Source organism: Neophocaena asiaeorientalis, unplaced genomic scaffold, assembly GCF_003031525.2.
Source record: "Neophocaena asiaeorientalis asiaeorientalis breed wild unplaced genomic scaffold, Neophocaena_asiaeorientalis_V1.1 scaffold223, whole genome shotgun sequence".
NCBI lineage: Eukaryota > Metazoa > Chordata > Mammalia > Artiodactyla > Phocoenidae > Neophocaena > Neophocaena asiaeorientalis.
This window is the reverse complement of record NW_020175045.1, coordinates 473,093-481,744: the sequence shown is the minus strand read 5'-3', so window position 1 is coordinate 481,744 and position 8,652 is coordinate 473,093.

Here is an 8,652-nt window from a genome sequence, read left to right as displayed (position 1 = left end):
CCTTCCCCCACCAGCCAGCCTCAGGGCTTCACAGAAAGGAAAAGAGCAGCTCCCAGGAGCCAGCCCCACCCTGGTTGGGTTCCCCAGAAGCAGGCTCTGAGATGAGATTAGCCTGAGGGGATTTATTAAGGGACTATTTTTGGGGTGGGCAGCAGGGGCAGGGGGAAGAGGCAGGAAGGGGCGGAGTGAGCGGCTGAGCTGCAGGGCACTCTTTTTCTTTTTTTTTTTTTTTTGCATCTCAGTCTATTTTTTTTTAACATCTTTATTGGAGTATAATTGCTTTACAGTGTTGTGTTAGTTTCTGCTGTATAACAAAGTGAATCAGCTATATGTATACATATATCCCCATATCCCCTCCCTCTTGCGTCTCCCTCCCACCCTCCTTATCCCACCCCTCTAGGTGGACACAAAGCACCGAGCTGATCTCCCTGTGCTATGCGGCTGCTTCCCACCAGCTATCTGGTTTACATTTGGTAGTGTATATATGTCCATGCCACTCTCTCACTTTCTCACAGGGCACTCTTGACAGTGGCTTCCGCAGATCTCAGGCGAGTTCTGGAGCTGGGGAGACCCTCCAGGAGTGAGGGAGTTGGGCCTTTAACACCCTATCTGTCAGTCATCGGATGCAGCTGCGGGAAGGGGCAGGGGTGGGCGAGGCAACCTCGGAGGGCCAACAGCCTGGAGGGTAACTCCCCTCGTTCCTGCCGAGAGCTTCCCCTGATTGGGAACCTTACTGCTCCAAACTGTCCGGCTCTTCCTGAGCCTCCCACCTCCTCCAAACACATCTGCTCCACTCCTGACTTAGCTGGGAATCCAAACCCCAAACTTCCCAAGCAGCAGAGACCAGGACAGGAGGAGGTGCATGGGTCTGGATCCCATCATGGGTCTGGTCTTTGTCCTCCAGACACCTGTTGTCTCTGCACAGTGTACCTGTGCCCAGGAGTTACTGCCCAAATCCTGTAGGAGGAGAGACGCGGTAGTGTTACATGTCAGTTTGCAAAGTGCACGAGGACATTAATTCAAGTGAAACTGGTCTCAGGCTGGAGAGACCTCCTGAGAGGATGAAGCCAAATTCAAACCGTATGTTCTGCAATGACCTGGGGGCTTAGATGGAGGAGGGGGAGGGGGAGAAGGTATTCCAGCTCTAAAACTGTAAAATTAAAATATAGCAACAGCAAAAGAAGAGCAAAATTGGAGTAATCATACTATGTGATTTCCATTTACTGTAAAGCTACAGTAATCAAAACATTAAGAGGACTCCCCTGGTGGCGCAGTGGTTAAGAATCCACCTGCCAACGCAGGGGACACGGGTTCGATCCCCGGTCCGGGAAGATCCCACATGCCGCGGAGCAACTAAGCCCGTGCGCCACAACTACTGAGCCTGCGCTCTAGAGCCCGCGAGCCACAACTACTGAAGCCCACGCGCCACAACTACTGAAGCCTGCATGCCTAGAGCCCGTGCTCCGCAACAAGAAAAGCCACCGCAGTGAGAAGCCCGCGCACCGCAACGAAGAGTAGCCCCCGCTCACCTCAACTAGAGAAAGCCCACGGGCAGCAACAAAGACCCAACGCAGCCAAAAATAAATAAATAAATAATTTTAAAAAGACATTATGAATACGAGGAAAGAACAAACATACAGATCAATGGGATAAAATAGACCCTTCGATTTTTAACAAAGATGTCAATGCAATTTAATGGATACACAGGATAGTCTCTTCAACAAAGGGTGCTGGGAAAAATAGGACATCCACATGCAAAAAAAAGTGTTGCTTCCATATCTCACATCGTATACAGAAATTAACTCATAGGCGTCCGTGGTTTCCAGGGGCTGGGGGGCAAGGGTAGCCAAAGTTGATGACCAAGGGACACAAGGGGATTTTGGGGGGCGATGGAACGGTTCTATATCTCACTTGTGAGGGTGGTTATACAGCTGTATAAATCTGTCAAAATTCATAGAACCGAACACTTCATGCAAGTGAATTTTGCTGTGTGTAAATTACACTGTAATTAGACTGAAAAGACTTAAAATACATATAATGGGACAGGGCGAAAAAGCCACATCTTTGTAGACGTTCTGTGTGTGTGTGTGTGTGTGTGTGTGTGTGAAAGGTAAGGAGCAAATATGTGGTGTTCTTGCACCCATTTGCTGCTGTAATTGATGGTTCTCAACTTTAACTTACATGCGTTTTTTTTTTGTTTGTTTTGTTTTGTTTTGTTTTTTTCGCGGTACGCGGGCCTCTCACTGTTGTGGCCTCTCCCGTTGCGGAGCACAGGCTCCGGACGCGCAGGCTCAGCGGCCATGGCTCACGGGCCCAGCCGCTCCGCGGCACGTGGGATCTTCCCGGCCCGGGGCACGAACCCGTGTCCCCCGCATCGGCAGGCAGACTCTCAACCACTGCGCCACCAGGGAAGCCCTACATGCGTTTTTAACCACGGAAATGTTCAGTGCTCAAATTCCCAGGAGCTGGCCACTAGCCCTGACGGTCAGGTCAGCCCTTCTCTCATCCAGGCCTCTCGGACATGCTTAGCCCCTCATCCATACCTGCCCCATCCACCCCACTTACCCACCTCCTGGTTACTGGACATCCCTGATCCCAGGCCCCTCAAGAGGATCCAAAGCCCAGGATCCAGACTTGGAGGGTCCCTTGGGTCCAAAATCTGGGCCTTGCTGGCCTCTTGTGGCCGGTAGAATTATCACACGTTAAAAAGTATGACAGTCTGGGAGTTGACTCTGATTGGGGCTGGGGTAGAGAGTGGGCGTGAGGGGGGCACGGGGGAAGGGTAAATTGAGAAAACCTTCTCAGCGGTACATCTCGAAATTTGAAATGCGAAGACTCTTCGACCCATTGACCCCAGCTCTGGGAATCACTGATGATATTTTCTTGCCGAAACATACTTCCTCTGGTTCTCAGTAAAAAATTAAAAGGGGGCTTCTCTGGTGGCGCAGTGGTTGAGAGTCTGCCTCCCGATGCGGGGGACACGGGTTCGTGCCCCGGGCCGGGAGGATCCCACATGCTGTGGAGCGGCTGGGCCCGTGAGCCATGGCCGCTGAGCCTGCGTGTCCGGAGCCTGTGCTCCGCAACGGGAAAGGCCATAACAGTGAGAGGCCTGCGTACCACAAAAAAAAAGAAACCACAGAACCCAGAACGTGGGGTGCCTGCAGGAAAAGTGACCCTGTCTCTTCAACAAACCCCTGGCATAAAAACGGGGAGGGGGACGATTCTTTTGATTAAAATGAGACTTCCAGGCTCATCACGAGTGTAATGCAGAACCGTTGTTTGGATCCTGGTTCTAAGGAAACCACTGTAAAAAAGACTTTTGTGAGACAGTCAGGAGAGATGGAGCCCGGACAGCATGCTTGATGATATTAAGGAATAAGCGTTCATTTGGTGAGGTGAGACAATGGTTTTATGGCCATGTTAAAGAAAAAAAGGGGTTTTCTGAGGTGTATACTGAGGCCCCCTTGGGTGAAATGAAATCGTGCCTGGGATTTACTTCTCAAGTATCGCTACCACATGTCAGGGAGCGTAGCTGAAACAGGGGTGAAGTGTTGATCGTCATCGAAGCTGGGTTACGGGTGTGTGGAAATGCATTGCGCTTTCCTCTCTGCGTTTGGTGTATGTGAAAATATCCATACTTTTTTTTAAAAATTAAGCGCTTAAAGGGGAACAGAGGAATTCCCTGGTGGTCCAGTGGTTAGGACTCCATGCTTTCACTGCCGAGGGCCCAGGTTCCATCCCTGGTCAGGGAACTAAGATCCCATAAGCCGCGTGGTGCGGCCAAAATAAATAAAAGGGGAACAGAGGAGACAGCTGGACAGGGTCATGTTACGAAACCAAACTTGGGTCTGCTCACCCGCACACAGTAAAGCCAATCTACTGACAGTCAGTCATGGTGAAGGAAAGTCAGCATTTATTGCAGGGTGCCAAGCAAGGAGTCCAGGTAGCTAAATGCTCAAAGGCCTGAACTCCCCAATGGCTTTCAGGGAAACGTTTTTGAAGACCAGCTGAGGGAGATGGGTTGTGGGGCGTGTGATCAGCTCGTGGACATTCTTCCGATTGGTCGGTGGTGACGTAATTTGAGGTCAACACCATCAACCTTCTGGTTCCAGCTGGTCTGGGGTCTGCGTGCTTGTGGGCAGCATGCAGTTAACTTCTTCCACCTGCTGGGGTGGAAGTCTCTGCAAAACAGCTCCAAGGACGAGGCTCAGAATATTACCCAATAGCCCTTGAGGAGGAACTAAAGGTCCTTGACTTTGTTTAACGGCTACACTAATATTATTTTGTCTTATTTGACAGTTTTCTTTCCGCATTCTCTCACTTCTCTGATTAGATTTACTCTTTGGAACTCAGGGAAGGCCTAGGAAGCTAAAGTTTTTCTACAGACAAGAGGCAGGCGGAGGACGGGGTTGTGGGGATGGGGGGCCGGTCCTGTTCTGGAAGTCCTCATAGGGTTCTGCTCAGTTACAGTCAGGGAGGTTGGTTGGCCTTGGTCCCAAGGGGTCCCATTTAAGCCAAGACTTGAAAGATGGGAGTTGGTGGTGGGGCAGATTCAAGGCAAAGGGAAAGTCTTCAAGGTGGGAAAGGGGGAAGAAAGGGTTTGGAAGAAGAATGGTGGGGCTGGAGAGTGGTGGGAGAGGGCAAGTAGTCCCAGGCGAGATGGAAGAGGTAAGCAGAGACTGTCCAGAACAGGCCCTTGTAGACCATGGTGACGAATTGGATTTTGTTGGGAGGTAGGGTGGGGAGAGTGTCTATGATGCCGTTGCCTTTTAGAATTCTTCTGAGTGATGCTTCTGATAGTTTGAAATGAGGTGAGGGTGGAAATGTGGAAACCAGACGGAAGCCTTTTCTCACCCCAAGGTGAGAGATGATGGTACCCAGGACATTGATGGGGGTGGACAGGGAGAAGCGGTTAGTTTCTAACTGTACTTTGGAAGTAGAATCTGCCCTGTTTCCTGAGCGTGTGGCAGACTGGATATACAAACATACCATAGCCAGATCAGTAAGTCCAAGACCCCAAACAACGCCCCCTGCAGCCATCAGCCCCAAACACTGGGACTTGATTAATCACTCACAACTGCCCTCAGTTTTGTCCCCACTTCCAACTTAGGACCAACCAGAGAAAACCAAATACGCTCCCCTAACCAGTGACATGGGATGCCCCACTTCCAGTGAGCCCGTCTCCAGCCTTGCCAGGTGATGGTCTCCAGGCAGGACCCACCTGAAACCTTCTCTTTTTTCACCATGAAGCTTCCCTACCTCTGCCAGCCTTTGAGTCTCTGCCAAACCCAAGTGATGGTGGGCAAATCTCTTGCTATAGCAAGCGCAGAATAAATAGCCTCTGATTGTTCTCATTTAGGTGGTGTTTGTTCACTCCCACAGGTGTGAGGGAGAGCCAGGGGCCACTGACTGAGGTGGTGAAGGCCTAGGGGAGGAATGGCTTCAGGGAAACCCAGAACGTGCTTTGAGTTTTTAAGTCGGAGATGTTCCATGTGGAGTCCCTGTCAAGGGAAGAGTTGGCTGCAACATTTTAGAGCCTGGGGAAGAGGTCAGGGCAGAAGGAATAAATCTGGGAGTCAAACATAGGATGGTACGAGAGAAGGGATGACATATCCTGAAATAGTGAAAAACTGGAAACGTCCTAGACACCCGTCAACTCGGCATTGCTTTGTTAAACGTGGTAGGACAGCCGTAGAGTGGAATCTGGAGCAACTTGTAGAAAAGAATGCCTTCAAACTGAAGTGGCCTGGAAATGTCCCCAGGGTACATGGTTAAGTGGAAAAGCAAGAGGTAGAGGTGGTATTTCCATAGTGATGAAATAGGGAACTCAGCAGACCCCTTCTCCAGGAAAGCAACGATTTAACTGTGAAAATATTCCAGATCAATCATTCAACATCTCTGGGAACGGTCCTCAGGGCTTGCAGTAAATAGAGCAACATTCTTTCAAGAAAATCTACGAAATCTATGGAAAAGCAGCCGTCTGTGGCTTTTGAGCCAGGAGCCCCTATATCACCCACCCCCAGCGCCACATTACAGAAGCTCTATCGAGGGCTGGTGGTGTCAAGAAAACTGGCTCCTTCTCCTTCCAGCTCAGTCTGGGGCTATGGTTTCACCCTGGGAGGGGAGGAGTGCCAGCGTTTCTCATCACCCCATGCTGCTGAAGCTCCAGTCCCGGCCGATGTGACCAACCTAGAGGATTCCATCTCTCTTCTCCACCCAGTCCTCCCCAGGTGGAAGCTGAGTGCATGGCATCGCTGAGAACACTGAGGTGCCCTTGGCCCCAACCCCGGTCCACTCTCCACCCCTAGAGGTGCATGTGGAGGAAACCAGGGGCTGCCACCGGCCCCCTCCTGTGCTCACTTGAAGAGCTTGGAGTGACGTGCGTGTCACTCCAAGAAAGGCTGGTCCAGGGATCTGCATGGAGGAAGAGGCAAGACTTGAGGGTGAGGAGCTCGGCTGCTATGGCGGAGGGGACTGGCTCTACTGGGAACCCTGAGCTGAACATGCCCCACCTAAAGGGAGATCTTGCACATCCTGGTGGAGCTGTGCAGAACATCTCGAAGTTTAAGAGAGAGAGCCAGAGGGAAAGACAACCAAGAAAAGCCCTCCTGCGATCATAGACGACCCTGGGGGCGGGAAGACTGTACCCACTCAGGAGCATCCAGAGCAACAGGCGAGGTCAACTTGAAAGCATTCCCCATGCACATCCAGCCCCATCCAAACAGGTGGAAGCCTCTTTGGCCCAGGGGGATCGCCAGAGCTCCTGACCTACAGCCACCGGAGAGCAAGCTGCTCCCACTCAGTGGCTGTTCTTGGAAGCCAGGCTTTAAGATGACAGCCCGGTCAGCCTTGGCCATCTGGAAGACAGATCCTGTGCCAGGGCCACGCCCTCCCAGGAGACATCGTAGAGAGAACCCCAAGCTACTAGTGTCTGGCTGAACATAGGGCAGAAACAAGTAAACTCTCCAAACTGTGGTGGCAGCTTCCACGCCACACACACAACAGTAAAAGGCAAACATCTAACTGGCCAAGAGGGTTACGCACAACCTTTGACCTGTAAGTGGCTTACGCTGATCCAGGGGCGACCCTAGGTCACCAGGTTAAAAGACAAAAATAAGAGGAAAAAATCTGAGCAGGGACATCAGAGGTTTCACACTGTGGGATTGGGGGATGGGGGGGTGGAAGTGACTTCTCAGACTTAGTTCAGCCAAGTCACTGAACGAATAAGCAAACGACCAAGTGAACAACAATGACAACGACCCAGGGGGTAGAGGTGGGGGTGTGGGGAGGATTAGCAGCCAAAATTGCTACAATATATTATATAAAATGTCCAGTTTTCCAGAGAACTTATGAGATGTGCGAAGAAACAGGATAGCATAACCCACACACAGGCTTCCCTGGAAAATTCTACCAAACATTTAAAGAAGAATTAACACCAATTCTTCTCAAACTCTTCCAAAAACTAGAAAGGCAGGGAATATTTCTAATTCATTCTATGAGGCCAGCATTACCCCGATCCTAAAGCCAGAGAAAGACACCAAAAGGAAAATAAATGAACAAAACTACAGACCAATATTTCTTACCAATACAAAATCCTCAAACAAACAAAACAAATACTTGCAAACTGAATCTGACAGCTTATTTTAAAAAATTATATTCCATGACCAAATGGAATTTATCCCAGGAATACAACATAAGAAAATCAATCAATGTAATACACTATGTTAATAAAACAAAGAACAAAATACGTGATAGTCCAATAGATACAGAAACACTTATAAGAAAATCCAACATCCTTTCATGATAAGACACTCAACAAACCAGGAATAGAAGGGAACTTCATCAACATGATAAAGGACATCCACAATAAACCCACAACTAACCTCACACTTAACGGGGAGAAGCTTAATGCTTTCTTTCCCTCTGAGATAAGTAATAAGACAAAGATGTCTGCTCTTGTCACTTTTATTTAACATTGTACTGAAGTTTTATCTAGGGCAATTGATCAAGTAAAAAAATAAATAAAAGGCACCCAGATTAGAAAGGAAGAAGTAAAACTATCTTTATTTGCAGATAATGTGCTCTTGTATAAAGAAAATCATAAGGAATCTGTTAAAATAAAACCGTTGAAGTAACACACAAGTTTAGCAAGGTTGTACAACACAAGATCAATACACAAAAATCAATCGTTTTTCTCTGCACTAGCAATGAACAATTTGAAATGAAACTAAGAAAATTCCATTTACAGTAGCATCAAAAAGAATAAAATACTTAGTAAGAAATTTAGCAAAACAACTGCAAGACTTGCATACTGAAAACTATAAAACACTGTCAAAAGAAATTTAAGACCTGTTGTCACACACATTACATCTTTTACATTACAAGCCTGTCTACACGGTTTTATTATTACTTTTTATGCAATTGCTTTCTAAATCAGATAGAAGAAAAGAGTTACCAAAAATACATTTTTACTGTCTTTATATTTGACTATGCAGTAGATTTTCTTGGGTTCTTTATTTCTTCATATGGATTCGAGTTACTGTCTTCTGTCATTTCATTTTAGCCTGATGGCCTTTAGTATTTTTTGAACAGGTCTGCTAGGGACAGATTCTCTCAGTTTGTGTTTCTTTGTCAATTCTTTTTTTTTTTTTT